The sequence below is a fragment of the Doryrhamphus excisus genome, chromosome 8 (assembly GCF_030265055.1).
Source record: "Doryrhamphus excisus isolate RoL2022-K1 chromosome 8, RoL_Dexc_1.0, whole genome shotgun sequence".
NCBI lineage: Eukaryota > Metazoa > Chordata > Actinopteri > Syngnathiformes > Syngnathidae > Doryrhamphus > Doryrhamphus excisus.
This window is the reverse complement of record NC_080473.1, coordinates 303,713-329,373: the sequence shown is the minus strand read 5'-3', so window position 1 is coordinate 329,373 and position 25,661 is coordinate 303,713. Positions and strand designations below refer to the sequence as shown.

Here is a 25,661-nt window from a genome sequence, read left to right as displayed (position 1 = left end):
CTACGCTATGCTGTGCTATGCTATGCTGTGCTATGCTATGCTGTGTTATGCTATGCTACACTATGCTTTGCTATGTTATGCTATGCTATGCTGTGTTATGCTTTGCTGTGTTATGCTTTGCTGTGTTATGCTATGCTGTGTTATGCTATGCTATGCTATGCTTTGCTATGTTATGCTACTCTGTGTTATGCTGTTATGTTGTGCTATGCTATGCTATGCTTTACTTTGCTATGTTATGCTATGCTATGCTATGCTATGGCTATATATATTGGCTATATGGCTCTGCCATGCTATGTTATGTTGTTATATGATTGCTATGTTATGCAATGCCATGCCGTTTGCTTTCATGTTATTGTTGTTTGATTTGATATTACTATTATTATGTTTGTAGTTGTTTCATGTTTATGTCATAGGCTCCAGCATACACAGGCCCCTAATGAGGAAAGTGCTAGCCTGGAGTGAATATGATATACGTATCGTATGAATATTTTGAGTTTGGCCATAGTGGCCTTGTGTTGATGTTGCAAAAATGTTTTGTAAAGTTTTCCATGTCAGTATTTGCCCTTTGACCCCCCGGACCACTTTAGCTGCATATTCCTGCATGATTTCTTCATATTTCTTCGTTGCCTTGGCTTTGCTGCATGCACGTCTGTTTGCTCTATTTAATAAACCACAAACTCTCCATGACCTGCCAGAGCCCCCGCCGTATTCCCCAAACTCTACTTTGCATGGAAATTAATTAAAAGCCCGCCTTGTTGTTTGTCTTTTTTCCCCAGGCCAAGTTGAAGGCCTTTTTAGCATCCGCGCCTCGGAGGCCAGCACTTCCATCATCTCCCGCAGACACGCCTGGACGCTGTCGTTAAAAGGTCTGTGCCGCTTTTGGCACGTTGTGATGAAAACGAACTTGATGTGGAAGTCATTTTCTCCACCAGGACACCCAATGAGAGCCCCCCACCCCTCCAACACCCTCCCCACTCAGGCTGATTTCCATGTCTATTTTACAGCTGACTAATGTGCTTTTACACTTGTGGCTGCCAAAAAAAACTCATCTCCTTTCCGTCATGGGAGCTGCTGCTTCTCCACAAATAGGCTACTGTGTGTGTGTGTGTGTGTGTGTGTGTGTGTGTGTTTGCTGCCCCAACAGGGACAAATGAGGTTAATACAGCAATTACCACGGGTAATTTCATGTCCTGTGCAAAGAAGTACAAGTTTTACACATGCACATATTTTGTGCATCAGTAAAATACTTCCTGGTGTACTTTCTAGCCAATTAGCACTCCTCAGCATGAACTTTGTATTCATGTCATGATGTATTGGTGTGGGATGTCTATCTCCGATGTCACCGCAAACATCTTTTGGCGTCCATGTTTTTCTTTCATAGCTTTCAGATGATTGGTGCTAGATGTAAACTATCCTCAATCACAGCGTTTATTGTTCCAGCTGTTGGGGGGGGGGGTTGTACTTTGGGTCGTCTGTCTCCTCTGAAATGTTTTTTCAGCTGCGCCCATCCAGAAGCTTAGTGAGCCTACTCAGACAAGAAGCACGACTGACCCCCCACCCCACCAACCAGGCAGCCATTATGTTGTCCGTCGGAGGCCTAAATAGCCTGGCTGTCTCACAAGTGACACGTTTTATCAAAAACACGTCGAAAGGGGGAGTAGAGGGGGGTGGGGGCACTGACAATGTGGTTTTTAGCTCCTCATTATCCGTCACACAGAAGGCATCATCACGACGAGAAGAAGCGAGTACTTTTTCCAGTGTGTCGCCTTTTTGCCGTCCTTATCAGGAAGAAGACGCTCCGACCGCCAAAATAAACCTGCTACTCATTTATTATCAGCGCCAATGCAGTTTCCGCCTTTATGGAATACACGACCTTCTTTTGAAAAGGATGCTGCCATGCTTTCATCAACGCATCTTGGCGTGCAGGAAGTGACAGGAAGCGTAGAAAAAAGCAGGATGATGAAGGCCGCGGGCTGAAGGACACCTTGGGATGGAGATGCTAGCACGAGCAAGGCGAAGACGATTATGGCCACACCGCCAGCCGGCGGTGGTCTCCCAGCTTGAGGGTGTCCTCCTGCGAGCATGTGAAAGTATCCTTGGGTGAGGTACCCAATTCCCAGTTCCCCACCTTCGACCTTGAAGGGAGCAAAGTGAACTAGCAAACTCTACCTACCATCCATGCTTTCTATTTATTGGCTCTTGATTGCACAGCGTGTTATTAAACGTCGCTCCATTCCAGCCTGTTTCACGCTGATGAGGCGTGGGCGGGAGAACTCCCACCATCACTTAGCCAAGTCTCTTCCAAACGCTCCTTTACCATGTGGACAATCTGTTTGCATTTGCGGACACGCTATGTGTGTGTGCTAGCAAGTTGGAGTGCAAGTGGGCGTGAAATGGATCAAGTGCAAAGTGAGCAATCAGTCATTTTTTGCAGTTTTTATTAATGGCGTGGCTGACCTTGTTGGGCGTTAAGAGGGGCAGGTGCGTGGGATCTTGTGAAGATGCGAGGTGCCGCCGTTATCAAACATCGTGCTAGCAAAAAGAAGGGGCAACAACAAACGAGGAGATGAGGCAAGAGGTGGCTTTGTGTTGTTGGCTTGGTTTGGGTGATTATTGCTTCCTGAATTGTTTTTTCTCTTTTTGCTAACGTGATGACTTTTTCGAGTGGGGCCGGCCTGCCAACGTGTACACATTTATGGTACTCGACTGTGCAATATGAAATGTATTGCAGCTTGTCATTTTCCTGCCTTTGCTTTCAGCTTCAGTCAGGGTTCTGTCCCCGGGTTTAAGCCATTAGCACCCTGGGACTGTTTGGGTGTAACAATGTGTGTAACTTTCCAATTTTACGTTCTTTTTTTAAAAGTTATTTATTTCACGAGGAGCTTTTTCTTCGTACTTAAGTTACTTCTTCGTACAATTTTTTTCTCTTAACATTATGAGAAATTTTATTTTCTCAACCTTTTTCTTAATAATAATGATTCTAATAACTATTTGTTTTATTTTTGGCCATAACAAAATTTCTTTAATATATTTCTGTATTTTCTGTAATATATTTATAAAATTAAAAATACTTTTTTAACATTTGACTTTCATCTTGGTTACATTGTTTATTCCATTATTTTTTTCCTTTAATATTTCAAGTATACACTGCAAAAATAATATTTTTCTTCTTGAGTTCATAAAGAATTATGAATATGTAATTGTGGCATTTTTCCTCATTCTAATACAATATTTTTCTTTTAATATTTTGACTTTATACTGTTTATAGCTGGGCTTTTTTTTCCATTTTTGCAGTTTTTAATTTGAACTTCTTGTCATTTCTTGTGACTTTATTCCCATCATATTTTGATTGTTATTCTCTTTTTCTGGTTGTTTTTTTTCTTTATGTTCATTCATTCATTCATTCATTTTCTACCATTTATCCTCACGAGGGTCGCGGGGGGTGCTGGAGCCTATCCCAGCTGTCTTCGAGCGAGAGGCGGGGTACACCCTGGACTGGTGGCCAGCCAATCACAGGGCACATATAGACAAACAACCATTCACACTCACATTCATACCTATGGACAATTTGGAGTGGCTAATTAACCTAGCATGTTTTTGGAATGTGGGAGGAAACCGGAGTACCCGGAGAAAACCCACGCATGCACGGGAAGAACATGCAAACTCCAGAGATGGCCGAGGGTGGAATTGAACCCTGGTCTCCTAGCTGTGAGGTCTGCGTGCTAACCACACGACCGCCATGCAGCCCTCTTCACTTTTTTTGTTGGTATTTTTGGAACGTGATCGGGGCAATAAAAAAAACAGTCCCAGGCCGCACTTTGGACACCGCCGCTTTTGGTTATTTTGCCCAATCAACATGAAATTTGGTGTGCAGCATTAGTGGCCAGCCAAGCATGTGAGATACAATTTGATGAAGATTGGTTGAACAACATGGCCGCCATCGAGCAAAACTGAGCGTTTGTGTCTTGAGGATATGTGAATGCATGTAGGATGCTAGCATGTCCTGACAAAGCATTTTTACCGTCATTTTTTCACAAGTTTTTTTCCTTCTTTTAGTCTTAACACTTTTGCTGTGCTGTCCTCGGAACGTTGTGTACGCTGAGAGGACGCCCAGCAGAGTGAGGACTATCTCCATACTGGCTGTTCCCAGTGTTCCCGTCCTGCTGCTGTCAATTACGCGTGCATCGATATTCCATGTCGCACATCGCAGATCTCCTCATGGGGCCGCGGCGTTAATTGTCCATCTCATCGAGCCTCAGCGCCGATCTCTGGGGACACTCGGCGAACGGCGAGCCTGTGTTTTCTTTCGCTGACATCGTCGGGTCGTCCTTGCAAGTCTCCTCCAGGCGCTCCGGCTGGAGACGTGACCTTCCTCCTGCTGCTTAATCAGCAAAGTCCGTGATGGAGGCCAGATTGAAGGCGTCCAAGCTGCTCTGGGAGTCAGAAGAGGAAGAAAGATGAGGCGGCGGGGGGCTTGAAACGCTGCCCTGGGGTGCGCCTGCATGAGGAAAGAATTCCGCTAATGACTTTAGAAAAGATGGAAATGGATGCTTGAATAATTGATCACTTGCGACAAATTGAAGCTATTATGGCAAAGGATGGGTCATTCACGACATCGCCTTCATTGATCTCAATGCCAGCGTTTATTGATCACCATCAGTGCCGCCTGGAGGAGCTGAAGGTCTGCATGGAGGATGCTCGGCCTCCGTAGCGGATTGTTTGTGTCCTCATCAGCTAACTCTTCTACTCACAAAAGTTGTGAAAACATGCACCTCCACCTGTGCTGCTGCTCCACACGCTGGCGCTCTTACTCAACTTTCACCCCCTTGTGGGAGGGCTCACGGTCGTCCCTCCAGGACTAGATAGGACAGCATTAAACGGTAACAGTCGCCAGTTAACCTAGCATGTTTTTGGAATGTGGGAGGAAACCGGAGTACCCGAAGAAAACCCACGCATGCACGGGGAGAACATGCAAACTCCACACAGAGATGGCTGAGGGTGGAATCGAACTCTGGCCGTGTGGCCTGCGAGCTAACCACTCGGCCCATTTGTCCTCATAATATTACACATTTATTCTCCTTGTCACCGTTTGTTTTGGGCGTCATATTGAAATGTTTTTCATTTCTGCTGCTTCTTCATTTTCCACTTTCTAGGAACTTGGAATTGGCTGCACGGAGGTCGAGTGGTTAGCATGTAGGCCACACAGTCAAGAGTTGGAATCATCGTGTGCACATTCTCCCTGTGCATGCGTGGGTTTTCTCCAGGTACTCCGTGTTCCTACCAAACATGCATGTTTGGTTAATTGGCGACTCCAAAATTCCACTTGGTATAAATATCTCCCGTCTCGGGAAGCATGGACACGTGAGCCGCTAATGAATGGCAGCACTGACGGCCATCCAAGAAGAAGAAATGGTATTTCTGTGATGGACTTGCTGGAGAAAATGAGGGTGAAATGTGCTTGAAAGCAGCAGAAACCTAAAAAAACACAACAAAAGTGTTATCCGGCGTCCTTTGATGACGGGTTAAAAGTGGCGGTGGACGCCATCTGTCTCGGCGGTGTCTTGGAGCGATATGAAGTTGATGAAGACACGGTGGCTGGCCTCCAAGCTGCAAGCTCATATGCTCATTAGCATTGGCCAGGGTGCCCGCTACCACTTCATCAAGCAACAATAGCAGCTCCCCGTTTGGTCACCCCCTCCCCACTGTGCCAAGCCCTTTCTGCAGTTATGTAAAGGACCTCTACAAGAGGATAGAAGGTATTCACCTCAGCCCCCTCCATCTAAGGAGCCAATCTTGGTACGCAGCTTCACGGCAGCGCTTTGAAAGATGACATTTTATCAGCCGCATCTCCAAGTCGGAGCGTGCAGACGGCGCTCGGGTCAGTTGTCCCCGGCATCCACGTGCACCGCCATACAAATAGCCCCCCCCCCCACACCCCCCGTACTTGGCTGGCTGCATCTCCCTGGTGCATTGGCGAGCAATGAACGCAGGAGAGGAAAATAAATCACACACGAGGAAGATGCAGAGGATCAGCGTCTCCGTGCTTTGGATTAAAAAGTGTTGCTTGTTTTCCTGCTTGTGTGTAGAGGTGGGTGTGGGTGTGGGTGTGGGTGTGGGTGTGGGTGTGGGTGTGGGTGTGGGTGTGGGTCATGTTAGCATGTGGTATCAGTAGCTGGTAGACTACATCCCCAAATGACCTTTTCTTCCAACCAACAAGTTGAGCTTCATTCAAGCAAATGAACAGAGAAGCAACAATTCCCGCTGGAAGCACCTTTGACTTCCACTGTAACCGGACCGGACCTCCTGCCCACCTCAGAGCATCAGCCGCTCATCAAGGAGGACGTGCACACAGGTGCTGGCTGACAACCAACACCCCTCCGCCCCCAGTGGGGTCATCTGGCACGCCAGGGTCATCTCACACCATCTTTACTGGGGGGAAATTAGCAAAGTACTCGCTGGTCCGTTATGGACTCAATTAAAAGAGCAGATGGGAAACGCCAACGTTGATGAAGGAAGGAAGTGGAGTTAAAGGTCTCCCAACGTGCAATTTCAATCACATTGCTTTCACCCCAAAATAGAAATAAAATGTTGCAATCAGGGCGTGTATTTCCGTGAGGCTAGTGGGAACGTCGCTGAAGATGTCTGGAACTCATGTCCATTTCTGTAAATCCATCCTCAAATGTCCTCCATTGGATTCACATGAGAGGAAGATACACCGTTCCTCTTTGTGGGGTGCAGTGTGAAAAACGTCATGACCACACAGACCAGGGCCTTCAGTCATGAGGGATGCCTCCTGCAACATCTCCACATAGCCATCTGCCATTTGACACCCCTGCACAACCTGAAGTTCCATTGAAGGATCATGATGGTGGAAAATATCTCAGGTGGGATCTCCATGTGATGCCAGTAACGTTGGAAGCCGGACTGTCAAGGGAGAAGAAAACTTTCTTCCACCGTTCAATGTCCCGTGTTTGGTTCTCTCCTGCTAATTCCAAACCTTGGAGGAGACCAGGTCTTGGAAGATGTTTCTTCTCTGGCAGATGCTGTCTGATGGTTATGGGGCTGCACTCGGCACCAGTGCTGACCTTCATCTGGGCCGAGGATGGTCCTGTGTTGTGATGGACAGCCAATGGGATCCTCTCAATGACTGGTTAGAACTTTTTGTGAAACTTTAACAATAATGTACCATACCGATACCATAATGTCACGATGATCTAAACTTCCATCGTCATCATCATCCAGTTTTTCTTCAGTGATGCTAATCTAGCGTGATGTTGCAGTTAAATGTCATATTAAGCTAATGCATTGCATAGCAACGCTAACGTTGCTAACGTTTGTATGGTATCTATTAACCATGGTTGAGTAGCTTAGCATTGCTAACTTGTGATGACGGCAGTCACGTCGCCATAGGAACACCCCCTGTATTTGGGGATAAGGTGAAAAATCCAAAGAAAAAGCAAAATAAGGCCACAGTTCCTCCTTGTTTGCTCCATATGACGTCGTATACTCCAGTTGAAACATCACGGCTTCCAAGCCATCTTGAGGTGAGACGTAAGGTAGAACATCCTGTTCAATCCAATCCTGGCAGCAATTATCCGTGCGGTTGCCGTGCAACGTTTCAATCAATGGGATCACATGCTCGGCGGCGGGATATAAAGAAGGAATCTATTTCTATCATCCACGCGTGCTGACCGTACTATTGATTGCAGACCGTGTGGTCCACACGCTGGAAGAAGGTCAAGCTCGAGTGTTGACTGTTAAGTGTAGTATTTATGGATATTATGGCATATTGGCCACTTCCTGTTTGGCCAATGATTGACACTAACCAGCGCTATTAAGGAAGCAACCCTTCACCTGCACGTGTTTTTCTCAACCTCATGGTATCATCTCCTAATGGAGATATCAATGGATTCATTGTCTTCATCACCTAATTACGTCCAATTCCTTCCTCCACCCCTGATAGAGCCGTGAATGGATAGTTTTTAAAGCTGGGATTGAAGCAACGAATGGCAGGAATGTCAATGAGCTTCCTAAAGTGTGGAGCTCTAACACGAGGATGACAATCATTAATTAGCCGCACGACTGACTGCTAAAGATCCGATGGGCAACGATTGTCCTCAATGTGGCAACACATTGCCGTGCTCTTCATCAGCTCTTTGTACTCTCAGGGCATTGAACGCATCGCAGCTGAAATGTTCAGGTTGTTTGAGAATCAGGCTTCGTTGCTTCAGGCTCAATGACTAGATAGGACAGCTTTAGTCTGGTCAACTGATGCAGGCTTCATCACTTCATGCTCAATGACTAGATAGGACAGCTTTAGTCTGGTCAACTGATGCAGGCTTCATCACTTCATGCTCAATGACTAGATAGGCCAGCTCTAGTCTAGGCAAGTGATGCAGACTTCATCACTTCATGCTCAATGACTAGATAGGATAGCTTTAATCTTGTCAACTGATACAGGCTTCATCGATTCATGTTCACTGACTAGACAAGACAGCTGTAGTCTAATGATGCAGGTTTCATTGGTTTGTGCTCAATGACTAGATAGGACAGCTGTAGTCTAGGCAAGTGATGCAGACATTCATCACTTCATGTTCAATGACTAGATAGGATAGCTTTAATTTGGTCAACCGATGCAGGCTTCATCACTTCATGCTCAATGACTAGATAGGACAGCTTTAGCCTGGTCAACTGATGCAGGCTTCATCACTTCATGCTCAATGACTAGATAGGACAGCTTTAGTATGGTCAACTGATGCAGGCTTCATCACTTCATGCTCAATGACTAGATAGGATAGCTTTAATCTTGTCAACTGATACAGGCTTCATTGATTCATGTTCACTGACTAGACAAGACAGCTGTAGTCTAATGATGCAGGTTTCATTGGTTCGTGCTCAATGACTAGATAGGACAGCTGTAGTCTAATGATGCAGACTTCATCACTTCATGCTCAATGACTTGATAGGACAGCTGCAGTCTACTGATGCAGGTTTCATCGGTTCATGCTGAATGACTAGATAGGACAGCGGTAGTCCACCAATGAAAGCTTCACCAGTTAATGCACAATGACTAGATAGGACAGCTGCAGTCTACTGATGCAGGTTTCATCGGTTCATGCTGAATGACTAGATAGGACAGCGGTAGTCCACCAATGAAAGCTTCACCAGTTAATGCACAATGACTAGATAGGACAGCGGTAGTCCACCAATGAAAGCTTCACCAGTTAATGCACAATGACTAGATAGGACAGCGGTAGACCACCAATGAAAGCTTCACCAGTTAATGCACAATGACTAGATAGGACAGCTGTAGTGCAGTTTTTGAGTGTGGTTTGTGATGACTAGATGGTGGACTTGAGCCGAACTAGACCAGTGCTGTCCTACTTAGTTTTTGAGCATGAGCTGAAGTAGACTTCACTTGTTCATGTGCAAAGTCTAGAGCTGTCCTATCTAGTCTTTGTGCAATGAAGTCTTCTTCTGTGATGTTGTTTTCTAAAATGGCCAAAATGACTCCACCTCCAGAGGATAAGCAGGATGGATGGATGGATGCATGCATGGGTGGGTGGGTGGATTGGTGGGTGGATGGATGGATGGATGGATGGATGGATGGGTGGGTTGATGGAGCGGTGGGTGGGTGCTTGGGTGTATGGATGGATGGAGGGGGCGATCAATGGATGGATGGATGGGTGGATGGATGGATGCATCATGGGTGGGTGGATGGATGGATGGGTGGGTGGATTGATGGATGATGGATGGATGGGTGGGTGGGTGGGTCGATGGATGGATGGATGGATGCATGCATGGGTGGGTAGGTGGATGGATGGATGGATGGAAGGATGGATGGGTTGGTGGGTGGGTGGGCGGGGTGGATGGATGGATTGGTGGGTCGATGGATGGATGGATGCATGCATGGGTGGATGGATGGATGCATGCATGGGTGGATTGATGGATGATGGATGGATGAGTGGGTGGGTTGATGGATGGGTGGGTGGGTGTATGGATGGATGGAGGGGGCGGTCAATGGATGGATGGATGAGTGGATGGATGGATGCATGCATGCATAGGTGGATGGATGGATGGATGGATGGATGGATGGATGGATGGATGGATGGATGGGTGGGTGGGTGGGTGGATGGATGATGGATGGATGGGTGGGTGTATGGATGGATGGAGGGGGCGGTCAATGGATGGCTGGATGGATGGATGGATGGATGGATGGATGGATGGATGGGTGGGTGGGTGTATGGATGGATGGAGGGGGGCGGTCGATGGATGGATGGATGGATGGATGATGGATGATGGATGGGTGGGTAGGTGGATGGACCTCCTGCTAAACAATAGCCAAGCCAAACACGTGAAAGCCATGGCATGTACATATTCATGCTATGATGTGGGCTAGTGCTAATGATGAAGGGCATCCTAGAAGAATGAATGTACTCATACTATGTGGCTGTGTGTGGGGTCTTCACACCAGAAGCACCTGGAAAAAGGGAGATCTTGACGCTTGGGCCTGAATGTGGAAGAAAAGCAAAGCTAGTTGATAGTTTCCTTGGCCAAGTGGAACAGGCGACCAATAAAGTCAGGCGGTAAACGGAACGTTTATTACACAGGGCCGTATCTTCGAGTGGGTGGATGGGAGCGATAACACGCCACTGGAGAGCGGCTTCCGGGTTTACACCAATCCAATCATCACGCAAAGAAAAGCAGCGTCTTTTGTGCAACAAAGCCATAGCAGCAGTTTCAAAAAGTTAACAGAGGTAGCAGTTCTGCAACTACTTGGTTACTACATAGTACTACTCAGCTGGGATAGGCTCCAGCACATCAGTCAGGATGAAATGGAAGATGGATGAGTGGCCTTCAATGGCTTCTTTTGAATGCTCGCATTTGTGAGCTGGCTACTTTCTGTTGGCATCATAGCACACACCCCCACTAAAAAGCACCAGGGGGTCAAAGCCTCGTCGGCAAGGCCGCATAGTGAAAGTGAAAGGATGCCAAAGGCCACATCTCAGCTTTGCCAAGCGCTGGCGCTAAAAAGCAACTTCACTCTTTGCTCTTTTTGTTTTCTTTGTACATTTTCCACAGATTTTCCACAGATGGCCCCTGTGCCACACTTTGGACACCCTTGTTGTTGATGCAAGCCATTATATTTGCCATTTTGTTCACAGTAGTAGGACTTCATAGTTCCCATCATAGTTGGACTTCTTCTCCATAATATTATTATATTATTTCCCCAAATGCACTTTTCAAAACCTATAACTTTGTTTTAATTCTTTTTGCCAGATAATATTATGACTTAAAAAAAACATTTTTGATTGTTTATCATATATTAGGACTTTGTAAAATAAATGTATTTTTCCTGATATTATTTATTGTCACAGATGGCCCCTGTGCCACACTTTGGACACCCTTGTTGTTGATGCAAGCCATTATATTTGCCATTTTGTTCACAGTATTAGGACTTTATTCCCATCATAGTGGGACTTCTTCCCCATAATATTATATATTATATTATTTCCCCAAATTTCCAAAACCTACAACTTTGTTTTAATTCTTTTTGCCAGATAATATTATGACTTAAAAAACATTTTTGATTGTTTATCATATATTAGGACTTTGTAAAATAAATATATTTTTCCTGATATTATTTATTCTCACAGATGGCCCCTGGGCCACACTTTGGACACCCTTGTTGTTGATGCAAGCCAAAGGAGATGCCATTCCAGGTTTTTAAATAGTTTGCGTCACTAAGCCTCCACCAAACAGAACGAACCAGGAGGTAGCAAACAAACGTGTGGTCATGTGACCATGCTACACAGCCGGCTAGCTAGCCTCCATGCTCCATGATGCAACGTAAGCCATATGTCCGCTTGCAACTTAAATCTGCTCCGATATAAAGTTACCGTAGGCGGGGTCGTGACACGCCATAAGACTCCCGTTCCACACTGCCCAGCCTTTTTTTTTTTTTTTTTTTTCCAAGGCGGCAGCGCCATCATAACTCCGCTAGCTTTATGGGAGGACGTGCGTGCGGCGGGGAGAGCCGTGTCCACAGATGCTTCTGGCTGATGAAAGCCCGAGTGCTGGTCTGAGACACGTCTGTGCTAAAAGTCCTGATGGCGATACGCCACCCTCGCTCGCCATCCATGGCGGCTGAGGTGGTGGCCGGGATCCAGCCACTTCCTGTGAGGCTCAAAGATGATGTTGCACATTTTGAGACAGGACTGAGAAGAAATATTGTTTATTGCGTTCTGATGCTGTACTTTATTGATTATATGATCTGTTGTGTGCGGACATCACTACATTAAAGGTCTCCTGTTTTTCACCACTCTTATAGACGTGTCCACTGTGGATTGGAAGTGTGCTAAACACTTCAAAAGTACTGTGTGTGTGTATTTCTGGAACGCCAGTAAAGTGTGTTTGTGTAGGATGTAGGATGTACGACATGGGCTGTAGGATGTAGGACGTAGGACATAGGACATTGGATATACGACATAGGCTGTAGGAGATAGGATGTAGGAAATAGGATGTAGGAGATAGGATGTAGGCGTTGGCTGTAGCATGTTGAACATAGGATGTAGGCTGTACAACGTAGGATGTCGGACATAGGATGTATGAGCTAGGATGTAGGTTGTAGAATGTAGGATATATGACGTAGGCTGTAGGGTAAAGGATGTAGGACATAGGATGTAGGATATAGGACGTAGGCTGTAGGGTAAAGGATGTAGGACATAGGATGTAGGATATATGACGTAGGCTGTAGGGTAAAGGATGTAGGACATAGGATGTAGGATATAGGACGTAGGCTGTAGGGTAAAGGATGTAGGACATAGGATGTAGGCTAAATGATGTAGGATATAGGACGTAGGCTGGAGGGTAAAGGATGTAGGACATAGGATGTATGAGCTAGGATGTAGGTTGTAGAATGTAGGATATATGACGTAGGCTGTAGGGTAAAGGATGTAGGACATAGGATGTAGGATATATGACGTAGGCTGTAGGGTAAAGGATGTAGGACATAGGATGTAGGATATATGACGTAGGCTGTAGGGTAAAGGATGTAGGACATAGGATGTAGGATATATGACGTAGGCTGTAGGGTAAAGGATGTAGGACATAGGATGTAGGATATATGACGTAGGCTGTAGGGTAAAGGATGTAGGACATAGGATGTAGGATATAGGACGTAGGCTGTAGGGTAAAGGATGTAGGACATAGGATGTAGGATATAGGACTTAGGCTGTAGGTAAAGGATGTAGGACATAGGATATAGGATTTAGGCTGTAGGTAAAGGATGTACAACGTTGGCTGTAGCATGTAGGACATAGGATGTAGGCTTTAGGATATAGGACGTAGGCTGTAGGGTAAAGGATGTAGGACATAGGATGTAGGATATAGGACTTAGGCTGTAGGTAAAGGATGTAGGACATAGGATATAGGATGTAGGCTGTAGGTAAAGGATGTACAACGTTGGCTGTAGCATGTAGGACATAGGATGTAGGCTTTAGGATATAGGACGTAGGCTGTAGGGTAAAGGATGTAGGAGATAGGATGTAGGATATATGACGCAGGCTGCAGGTAAAGGATGTAGGACGTAGGATCTAGGATGTAGGAGCTAGGATGTAGATTGTAGAATGTAGGGGATAGGATGTAGGACATAGGATGTAGGCTAAATGATGTAGGATATAGGACGTAGGCTGTAGGGTAAAGGATGTAGGACATAGGATGTAGGATATAGGACGTAGGCTGTAGGGTAAAGGATGTAGGACATAGGATGTAGGATATAGGACGTAGGCTGTAGGGTAAAGGATGTAGGACATAGGATGTAGGATATAGGATATAGGATATAGGCTGTAGGTAAAGGATGTAGGACATAGGATGTAGGATATAGGACGTAGGCTGTAGGGTAAAGGATGTAGGACATAGGATGTAGGATATAGGACGTAGGCTGTAGGGTAAAGGATGTAGGACATAGGATGTAGGATATAGGACTTAGGCTGTAGGTAAAGGATGTAGGACATAGGATATAGGATGTAGGCTGTAGGTAAAGGATGTACAACGTTGGCTGTAGCATGTAGGACATAGGATGTAGGCTTTAGGATATAGGACGTTGGCTGTAGCATGTAGGACATAGGATGTAGGCTTTAGGATATAGGACGTAGGCTGTAGGGTAAAGGATGTAGGAGATAGGATGTAGGATATATGACGTAGGCTGTAGGTAAAGGATGTAGGACATAGGATGTAGGCTGTACGATGTAGAATGTAGGACATAGGATGTAGGCTGTAGGTAAAGGATGTAGGACATAGGATGTAGGCTGTACGATGTAGAATGTAGGACATAGGATGTAGGCTGTAGGTAAAGGATGTAGGACATAGGATGTGGGCTGTACGACGTAGGATGTAGAATGTAGGACATAGGATGTAAGACAAAGGATGTAGGAGATAAGATATAGGACATGGGATGTAGCCTGTAAGACATAGGATGTAGGCTGTAGGATGTAGGACATAGGATGTAGGCTAAAGGATGTCGGACATAGGCTGTAGGATGTAGACGAGATGTAGGCCAAAGGATATAGGAGGTAGTATGTAGGCTAAAGGATGTAGGACATGGGCTGTAGGGTGTAGGATGCAGCGGATGATTAAAAAGCCGCTGTTGGATAATAGGGGACCTTTAGCACTTGAAAGCAGCTTCCCTGGTGCCATGTTGTTGTTATCTTCTGCTGGTGATGTCCACACACGCAACAGTGGACAACGAGACCACCTCCCACCCGTCTTGGCTCACATTAAGACGACACGGCGTGTTGATGGACACGCGGCGGTTATTCCCGCCAGTGGCCGCTAATCATCTTCCTCCGCAGATTCACGTCTCCTGTCGGGCGATGACACTTTCAAGGGCGACGCTCGCCCACCTCCTCGCATGTCCAGGGACGCCACGGGGCGGTGATGACACACGCGGGGCTTTAAAAAGTCATTTCATGGGCGCGGACGCGTAATAAGGAGTTCATAGCACTCAAAGGCCTGACATGAATCGTATTGGCATGCGGCAACAAGACGATGCTTATTTCATTTTCATGCCATGATGGGATGGCGCCGCCATCATGAAGATAGAAATCACAAGATGCTAAACTGTAAAAGCAGGCGTTTTGTGAAGGAGAAGAAACGGCATCTGAGCTTTACTGGAAGGTTCCTTTGTGACATCACAAAAAGACGCCAGCCTGGTATGTTTGGTGTTTGTCCGTCCACGGTTGTGACACGCCCCCTCGCCTCCATCCTCGCCATTAGCGCCACCAGAGCGGCAAAATTGCATCTCAAAGACTTTTTCTCCATCACCTTTCCTGGCTCGGCCACGTAAGGACGCCAAATGGAGCTGGGCGAAGTGCGAGGTCTTCGGTCTTCGGTCTTCGGTCTTCCATCTGCCATCAGCTCACCAAGATCATGCTTCGTCATGTCGGAATCCTAAACTCAAACTAAAAGCCAGCAAACCATTATGATGGTATTTTAGCAACTTCATATTCTGAGCATCAGAAGTGAGCGAGGCCAATGAAGTACTTTTCCGTGTCCTGCTTAGCACTGAAGTATTTCCTGACTGACAGCAACAAAGTACTTCTCCCAGACTCCAGCTGCACAAAATGGCCATCGCTGATTTCATCCACGACGTGAACATTCCAGGGTCAAATGAAACAGGTATGAAGTACACAGCTCTTCTGTGTACTTTTGTGTGTACATTTAACATAACAAAGACAAAAACAAGGCATGCAAGTTAATCCTGTTGACACTCATGAAGGCGTTTGTTTACTGGAGGTTTTTGGCTGTGGGGATTATGCAAATGAGCTAATGATGTCTCATCTGAGTCATTTGCATATTTCATATAGAAGCATGACTACAGTTGTCCCGAGTGGTGACTAATCAAGCCCAGCGTAGCCTAGACTTGTTAGGGTGCAAGCACAGGAAGTTGGCGTACTTCATGCCAAAAAACCAAACTCACGCAGAACTCAATCTGTGTGGGTCTTTGGGAAAAAACGTTATCCAACACAACCAAGATTTAGTAACAGAGGCAATGAAAAAGTCTACGTTGCCTCCTTCCAAAGGAAAACCTTCCAGGAAAACCTTTTAACTCAGGACCCTCATACAAAACAGACATACTGTAGGTTGGAACTTTGTCGACAGAGGCAAGGAAAAACTCAATCTGAGGAATGTCAGACTCAGTGTTGGCACTTTGGCGTCTGAGGCAAAGAAAAACCTCCTCGAAGGAAGACATCTTAAACCACACAGACAATCAGTGTGGGGGATTTGGTGTCGGAGGCAAGGAAAAACTCCCTTGTATGTGAGTCAGTGTGCTGTTGGTCTTGCAGCACTAAAAGCAAACGTGTATGTGGAAATGAATCGGACCACAACAAGCAATGAGGAGGCCATGTTTGTAGTCCAAAACCACGTAGGCACAAAGTAACACACAAACATGCAGGGTTTCAACAAGATCCAACCAGGTCAGGGTCTGCTTTGGTGGGCCAGAACTGGCCCCCCCGCCCATGAGTTTCACCCATCCAACCAGACGCCTCTTTTGCTCACGGTGCAACCAAACATAACACAATCAGTAACACACACAGAACACTCCACCGAACAACCACTCGGCCAATGTGCGGATCAAAATACGCTTACACACGAATATCGGTGACGTTGGTCAGGTGTGTGCGTGCAGCGTAACGCACGCCGCTGAGAACCGGTGCCCTCCCATCTGGAGCGCCAATGAGAGGACGGGGTGCACAGCTGCGATGCGAGTGCTTTGGCTGATGATGATGGCTCCTTGTTCCACTCTTTGATTTCATTTTATTCCCGCGCCGACGTTTCATTTCCTCGCTACAGGCGTTATTGTGCCGTGCGGCTTTTTTATTAGCGCCGCTCTCAAACGATATTCTTCACGAGGCCGTTGCTCCTTCTTCTGTCAACACTTTGTGAGGGTAAAGTTGCTCTTGTCGAAGTTACGAGAACACTTGCTGCCTTCTGCGGCGGTAGGACATAACAACACCACTTTGAGATTTCACAACACCAAATACAAATACAGTCATCCGCAAAGTATGACTCCCTATTTACAAATGGAATATCTTGGTAGTTACAGCATAGAAAACCTGTTTACCACCTTCTAATTACACTTTTTAACATGATTAGAGCCTTCTAGACATGAAATAACACCCCTATAGTCACCTTTACACTCCTTTCCTTAATATGGTAGACATAATAAGTGAAAACAAGATATATTAGACATATGCAACCAGATCATGAACTTTAATAAAAAGGTGTTTAAAACTAATAGAGCATTCTAGACTAGGAATAACATTACCCCAAATAATAGACAATACAAGAGAAAGACATACAAAACCTGCTAACCACTTCTAATTACAATTTTAACATGACCAGAGCCTTCTAGGCATGCAATAACCCTCCTATTACCCGATATAATAGATGGAACCAGAGAAAATAAGACACATAAGACATAGGCAACCACTTTATGGCCTTTAATAAAATGTTTTAGCACTATTAGAAACCTTCTAGACATGGAATAACACCCTATAGTCACTTTTACACTCCTATTACACAATATAGTAGACATTACAAAAGAAAATAAGACATCAAAACCTGCCAACCTCCTTCTAAATGCAATTTTAACATGACTAGAGCCTTCTAGGCATGAAATAACACCCCTATAGTCACCTTTACACTCCTATTACCCAATATAGTCGGCATAGCAATGAGAAAATAAGACATATTTGACATAGGCAACCAAATTATGACCTTTAATAAAAGGATTTTAGCACAATTAGAACCTTTTAGACATGGAATAACACCCCATAATCACTTTTACAATCCTATTACCCAATATAGTAGACATTACAAGAGAAAATAAGTCATAGGAAACCTGCTTCTTAATATGAGTTTTAACATGATCAGAGCCTTCTAAACATGAAATAACACCCCTATAGTCACCTCTACACTCCTATTACCCAATGTAGTAGACATAACAAGAGACAACAAGACATATTAGACATAGGGAACCAAATTATGACATTTACTGAAAGGTTTTTAGCACTATTAGAACCTTTTAGACGTATAATAACACCCCTATAGTCACTTTTACAATCCTATTATCCAATATAGTAGACATTTCAAGAGAAAATAAGTCATAGGAAAGCTGTTTACCACCTTCTAAATATGAGTTTTAACATGATTAGAGCCTTCTAAACATGAAATAACACCCCTATGGTCACCTTTACTCTCCTTTTACCAATATGGTAGACATAATAAAAGAAAATAAGGCATATGAGACACAGAAAACCTGTTTGTGACCTTCTAAACATACATTTTAACATTAATAGAACCCTCCAGACACGAAATAACACCCCTATAGTCACCTTTACACTCCTATTACCCAATATGTTACACATAATCAGAGAAAGTAAGATATATTAGACATCGGAAATCTGTTTATCACCTTCTAAATACACTTTTTAACATGATTAGAGCACTCAAGACATGACATAACACCCCCACAGTCACCTTTACACTCCTATTACCTGATATGGTAGACATAATAAGAGAAAATAAGACATATTAGACATAGAAAAGCATTTATTAAAAACAAAAAAATTAAAAAAAACTTTGCTTTGGTTCCAATTTTCTACAAGAAAAGCTCTGATAAAACATTCCACTGTTCTCAAATATCTTACTTTTTATTTTTCTACACAAAATAAGATGAAAAATAAATAAACAAATCAAGAATAAAGAAAATCAATCAATCACTAATAAATAAATAAATATAATAATAATAATAAAAGGGCAAATAATAAAAAGTTAAGAAAGCACATATAGTTGGTGGGTAGACAAATGATTTTTTTCATATTAAAATGAACAAAGCATTATTAGAGCCCTGTAGACATGACAAAACACGACTATAGTCACATTTATACTCTTTTTATTTACAACATATTGCGCAACTGCAGGGTCTTGAGACACATGCTAACTCGCAAACTAGAGAGCTAGCGACCTAAACGGTAGCCTTCAAGTTATTTCCTTTAAACTTAAATAGCCAAAAACTTACCACTTCCACACGGATAGGGAGGATAACTATTAACAGTTATTTAACCTTTAACATGAACATGAATCAAACGTAATATTTTTTTCTGGGTACATGATACCATACAGCATCCATATCAAACTTGCGCGGGCCGCACTAACATTAAAATTTCATATCAAGGCGGGGGCCTCAAACTAGTGGCCCGCAGGCCGCGAGTTTGAGACCCCTGGTCTAAGAGGAACCATGACTAAGATGCATATTTCAATATTTCCCTCAGATCAGCACTGGAGCGTGATGAATATCACCAGTGGGAAAGTTGTGTGTGGCGGTAGAACTGGTTGAACGTGTATTATATTGCGTATTGTAGGTGTAGTAGTATTGTAGTATTCTTTGAAAGTCATAATTTTCTTGGGTGTACGAACCATCCAGCAACTAAGTAAACAGACATGTAGGCATTTTAAATAGTACATACAAATATCAATATGACTGCAATAGAAACATAAAGTATGAAATGAATAAAAGTGGACTTTTAGGAAGTGTGGGTGTTAGACCCCCATATCATATCATATCATATCATATCATATCACATCATATCATTTCATATGTACTGCACATATAGCAAATATTGCACATTCAGAAGGAGATTCATTCATAATGAATTCATAAATAGAATCATTACTAGAGAACAATACTAATGAATTCTAAATGGATATAATATCACTACAAATATTGTTATACTCATCACATCTACATGATTGCAGGGTTTATTACAGACATTTGAATGCATCATTTTTTCGCGCGTGTTTGCATGATGATGGAGGGAGAGAGAGAGAGAGAGGGAGCGAGAGAGAGAAAGAGAGAGAGAGAGGGGGTCTTGCAGGGAGGACATCCTCGCACGGAAGGGGGCGTCCACGCACACGCATCCGTGCAGAGCATCGTGTCACTCCCCTGCATGCACATCGCCTGCCTTCCGCGACACCTTTTTTCCTGGCGAGGACGGACATCTTTGCATGTTGGATGTGACGTGCACGCTGCCTGAGCACCTTTTTGGAACCGGGGGCGCGCACAGAAAGGAGAAGGGAGGACCGTTTGCCTTCTCGTTATTTTTTTTTTTGGGTGAAATCGTGGAAATACACGCACTCGGCATCCACAGGCGAGACCGACTGAAGGGTTGTTATTTTTCTCACGTTTCCTGTGGAGCCGCCGAACCACTGGACGGACCTGCTGCATTGTCTCCACCATGGTAAGCATTTCCACGCTCTCTCTCTCTCTTTCTCCCACACACACCATCTCTCTCTCCGCCTCGGTGCAGATGTTTGCTCCAGAAGGTTCCTCACCGTGCGCGGCGTCGCGCGTGTACCTGCACCGCCCTCGGAGTTCGAACACAAATACGGACTCGAGTAGGCTCGCGTGCCGAACATGTCACCTTATGCTGTGATTTCAAACATGACGTCCATTGGCTTTCGAAGGAGGCGAGTGCAGGAAAAGAACACAAGTTGCACAAATTCCACTGGTGTCAGAGCATATTTCGGCAGGGTGATGGTGATTTCCACTGGTGATGCCTCCACGTGTCTCCAAAAGCTAGGAAAGTCGTGTTATGAAATCATACCGGATGCCATTTAGGCACATTTTGGATGTTGAGAAGTTAACAAACAGTTCAGGAAAATCGTGGGTGAGTTAGCGAGTGAGTGAGTGGACCCCCGGTGGCCATTGTTGTGGGTGGTGGTACACCCCCCCCCCCCACACCTCTATCAGCAGCAGTAGCAAAGAGGCCTTGTCTGATTGGTCGACATGGAACACACTGGACTTGCTTGCACCTGTTCATTGAGGGACTTCTCGTGGACGTTCTCGTGGACGTTCTCGTGGACGTTCTCGTGGACGTTCTCGTGGACGTTCTCGTGGACGTTCTCGCGGACGTTCTCGTGGACGTCCATGAAAGGCAATAATCCACACAAACGGTGACAACGCCACCGTCCCGTGACAAAACACGTCCCCTTTACAGTATTTCCTGAACACACCTAACGACTGTTGAGCTTGCTTACAAGACAGCTTTTCCACAAGGAAACTCACCGTTGATATTCACGGCTAATTTAGTGTCAGCAAGGCACAAAGACCGTGGAAAAGGACTTTTAGTAAACTCTACTGCTAGCTTAAATACTGGTCAGCCGTGTTTGTCCTTTATTTGTGTACTTTGTCCACTGTAGACATAAACACGTACAAACATCACAAACAATATGGTAACATGAAGGATTGGGGGACACAAACGTTAGCGATACTAGCATACGTAGCAATGTCATGCTAAAGTGCTAACATTTTTATATCATACACTGAACTGAGCAAACTTACAGCGTCCCACGTCTGTACCTGAATGATGGATAGTTGTCGGAACTCCATTTTAGTACGTGTAGCGAAGCCTGTCTCATGCCATTGTACACTGTTATTGTGAAATTAGTCGCTAATGTTGGAGGACGTGACAAGTCTTTGGTTCAACGACCAACATGCTAGCATGTAAATAACCGCTAAGGTCGTTTTGGAGGCAAATGACCTCCCATCATGATGAAGGCAAATGTTAGCAATGCTAGCGTAGCTATGAGATGCTAAAGCGCAAACAGTACACTCCCATTTTGGCAGCAGCATCATCATGGGTTAGCATATTCACTGAAGAAAAAGATGCTTTTTTGGGCGTTTACACCCATCTAGCCAGGTGGAGGACATCTGACCTTGGATACTGGAGGTCCAATCCATGAGGTGTTTCTGGTGAAGTGGCGAAATGAAGCTTGGTGTGAGCGCACGGCCGCCTGCTCCTGCTCACTTTTTTTGTGCTGATGAGCTTGTCTGGCCACCGTGGTGATGATGATGATGATGATGAAGATTCCCAAGGGCCGGCATCGCCGTGCGTGTCGCAGTCGGACCTTGTTGCATCCCATAATCGCCCGTTGTCTTTCCGCTAATGACGGCGGCGCGGCCACGCACGGAGGAAGCAATGAAAACATGCTCTCCCTGCCAAGTCCTCCGGGGGGGAATAGTCCGCCTTTCCAGAGAATTCTTCTTCTTTCCAGGAAGAAAGAAATGTCACCATGCACATTCCACGTTAGCTACGCCTGTCATATCATCCATCATATAGTATCATATTGTATCATATTGTATCATATAGCATATGCTCCATTTTCATGTAACATGTTGATTATTGGGCTTTGAGTAACAAATTTTACACTTGAAACAATAGTAATACCATGAATAATAATAGTATATATAGAATATATTTCTAAAAAGAATATACCGTGGTGGGATTTGTAATATTTGGTGTTATGAATGCATGTTCATTGTTGTGTGTGTGATGACGGTAAGTCACCCTTGATGGACTACACCGCTCATGGGGATGATGCATGTCAAAACATCCCTTTAATTATAACTATACTCAATATTGGATAATATTCCATAGAGGTGTGCATGGGAGAATGTGAAAGATGTCTGTTGAGGTACATGGTACTGCTCTACAGCAGGGGTCTCAAACACGCGGCCCACGGGCCAAATGTGGCCCGCAGGACACTAGTTTGAGGCCCCCGCCTTGATATGAAAGTTTAATGTTTGTGCGGCCCGCGCAAGTTTGATATGGATGCTGTATGGTATCATGTACCCAGAAAAAATGATTACGTTTGATTCATGTTCATGTTAAAGGTTAAATAACTGTTAATAGTTATCCTCCCTATCCGTGTGGAAGTGGTAAGTTTTTGGCTTTTTAAGTTTAAAGGAAATAACTTGAAGGCTACCGTTTAGGTCGCTAGCTCTCTAGTTTGCGAGTTAGCATGTGTCTCAAGACCCTGCAGTTGCGCAATATGTTGTAAATAAAAAGAGTATAAATGTGACTATAGTCGTGTTTTGTCATGTCTACAGGGCTCTAATAATGCTTTGTTCATTTTAATCTGAAAAAAATCATTTGTCTACCCACCAACTATATGTGCTTTCTTAACTTTTTATTATTTGCCGTTTTATTATTATTATTATATTTATTTATTACTGATTGATTGATTTTCTTTATTCTTGATTTGTTTATTTATTTTTCATCTTATTTTGTGTAGAAAAATAAAAAGTAAGATATTTGAGAACAGTGGAATGTTTTATCAGAGCTTTTATTGTAGAAAATTGGAACCAAATCGAAGTTTTTAAACATTTTTTGTTTTTAATAAATGTGTTTTTTTTTGGAAAACCTGATGCGGCCCAGTCTCACCCAGACCGGAGCTCCAGTGGCCCCCAAGTAAATTGAGTTTGAGACCCCTGTTCTACAGTATGTACTCTACTGCAAATACCCACCACGATAATACACAAATCGCCTGCGATGACAGTACCAGTCCAATGTTATTATGAGGTTAGTACGGTTGTACCATCCATCTCTCGCTTAAGCGTTGATGAAATCATAACATGAATCTCACCATGTGGTCTTTTTTTTATTCTGAAGCAATCAATAATTCTATAACTGCTTTTTCAGTAAAGAGAGTGCAACTCCACATGTTGGTTTTCCAATATTAGCCTGGGGATTTCACGTTTAGTTGAAACTAATCTCACGTGCACACACATGCACGCACACACACACACTTTGACCCGAGGTGTGGTGAAAGTGAAGGTGCAGCTTCTATGCTTGTACTCTTAATGCAAAGGACATGGCCACAGGGTTTGGTGGGTGTGGACCTTTTAAAGACGCAGTCATCCTAGCGGTTGCTAGTGTGGCTGATGGATACAACAACAATGCGGTAAGAGGCACACACCTTTCACAATTGCCACCTATCTTGTGTAGGTTGTGTGGAAAAGTTACTCGTTTGTTTGCGTCCATGAACTCCATTGCGGAAATTAACTTGTTTGTTAATTTATTACTGCATGACGAAATGTCTAGCGGTGTCATTGGCTTAAGTTTTTATTGTGTTACCTTGATTTCAGCTGTTATGTTTTTAAATGATTGTCTCTTTTTATTGTATTTGTAATGGTTGCTAAACTTGATGCTAACTAGTAGTAGGACATGCACTGTTTATAATGGATGCAATGTAATCTGGGGGCAATGCAAGCTGGAGGCAGCATTGAACGGGTCCCCTGACTCCCATGCAGCTCATGGGAGTTGGAGGGCATCCGCATTCCATTTCCTGTTGCCACTGGTTGGAAGCGACCTACTGTATGTGCGGCATTAAGGTGTCATTTGCATCATATGCGCCAATTATGAAGAACATGTGACCTTGTGGAGGTGAGATATTCACGTTTACAGTTTAGTGGCAAATTATCTGATTGATACTCAGTTTGCTGCCGTGCCTCACCCACATCTTGTAGAACAGCTTCAAATTCTTCACAACTTAACATCACCCGACTGTCTAGTCATTTGAGCTGGTTTTTGCCTAAAATTGCCGCTGGGAACCAAAATGTCCAAGGTCATGTTTTGGAATATGGGTTCTTGAGACTTTTCTGTGAGACTTTTTTTTTTAAACCTGACATGATTGCCAATTTTGGTGAGTTTTCATGAATGTTAATGCCCTCAAAGTCCATCCATCCACCCACCCAGTTTCTTCTGCGGATAGCAGAGGCAGCAGCCTACGCAGGGAAGCCCAGACTTCCCTCTCCTCGGCTACTTCAGCCTCCCAGATCCCGAAGAGTTAGCAGGCCAGTCGAGAGACATTGTCTCTCAAATGGGTCTTGGGTCTTTCCCGAGGCCTCCCACTGGACGTGCGCTGAACACTTCCCCAGGGAGGCTTCAGGAGGCATCCTGACCAGATGCCCGAGCCACCTCATCTGGCTCCTTCTACTCCGAGTTTCTCCCAGATGACAATGCTTCTCACCTTATCTCTTCCAGAGAAAACTCATTTTAGCCACTTTTACCCACCATCTAGTCCAGGGGTCTCAAACTCAGTTTACTTGGGGGCCACTGGAGCTCGGGTCTGGGTGAGACTGGGCCGCATCAGGTTTTCCAAAAAAACAAAACAAAAACACATTTATTAAAAACAAAAAAATAAAAAAAACTTCACTTTGGTTCCAATTTTCTACAATAAAAGCTCTGATAAAACATTCCACTGTTCTCAAATATCTTACTTTTTATTTTTATACACAAAATAAGATGAAAAATAAATAAACAAATCAAGAATAAAGAAAATAAATCAGTAATAAATAAATAAATATAATAATAATAATAAAAGGGCAAATAATAAAAAGTTAAGAAAGCACATATAGTTGGTGGGTAGACAAATGATTTTTTTCATATTAAAATGAACAAAGCATTATTAGAGCCCTGTAGACATGACAAAACACGACTATAGTCACATTTATACTCTTTTTATTTACAACATATTGCGCAACTGCAGGGTCTTGAGACACATGCTAACTCGCAAACTAGAGAGCTAGCCACCTAAACGGTAGCCTTCAAGTTATTTCCTTTAAACTTACCACTTCCACACGGATAGGGAGGATAACTATTAACAGTTATTTAACCTTTAACATGAACATGAATCAAACGTAATCATTTTTTCTGGGTACATGATACCATACAGCATCCATATCAAACTTGCGCGGGCCGCACTAACATTAAACTTTCATATCAAGGCGGGGGCCTCAAACTAGTGTCCTGCGG

General features: G+C 44.2%; 1 protein-coding gene and 1 long non-coding RNA gene across 12 annotated transcripts in view; both read left to right on the top strand.

Moving 5' to 3' along the window:
- The window catches only part of LOC131135009 (uncharacterized), a 51,536-nt gene extending 48,535 nt beyond the window's left edge, over nucleotides 1-3,001 (top strand). The window contains exon 3 of the long non-coding RNA XR_009131512.1: nucleotides 777-3,001. This is a non-coding gene — a long non-coding RNA (uncharacterized LOC131135009). The remainder of the gene's footprint in view (nucleotides 1-776) is intronic.
- Nucleotides 3,002-19,948: 16,947 nt separating this feature from the next.
- Nucleotides 19,949-25,661, top strand: part of tenm4 (teneurin transmembrane protein 4) — a 156,639-nt gene continuing 150,926 nt past the window's right edge. For all 11 annotated transcript variants that reach the window (XM_058080913.1, XM_058080915.1, XM_058080914.1 and 8 more), the window contains exon 1: nucleotides 19,949-20,303. The gene's annotated coding sequence lies outside the window, so the exon portion shown is untranslated. The remainder of the gene's footprint in view (nucleotides 20,304-25,661) is intronic.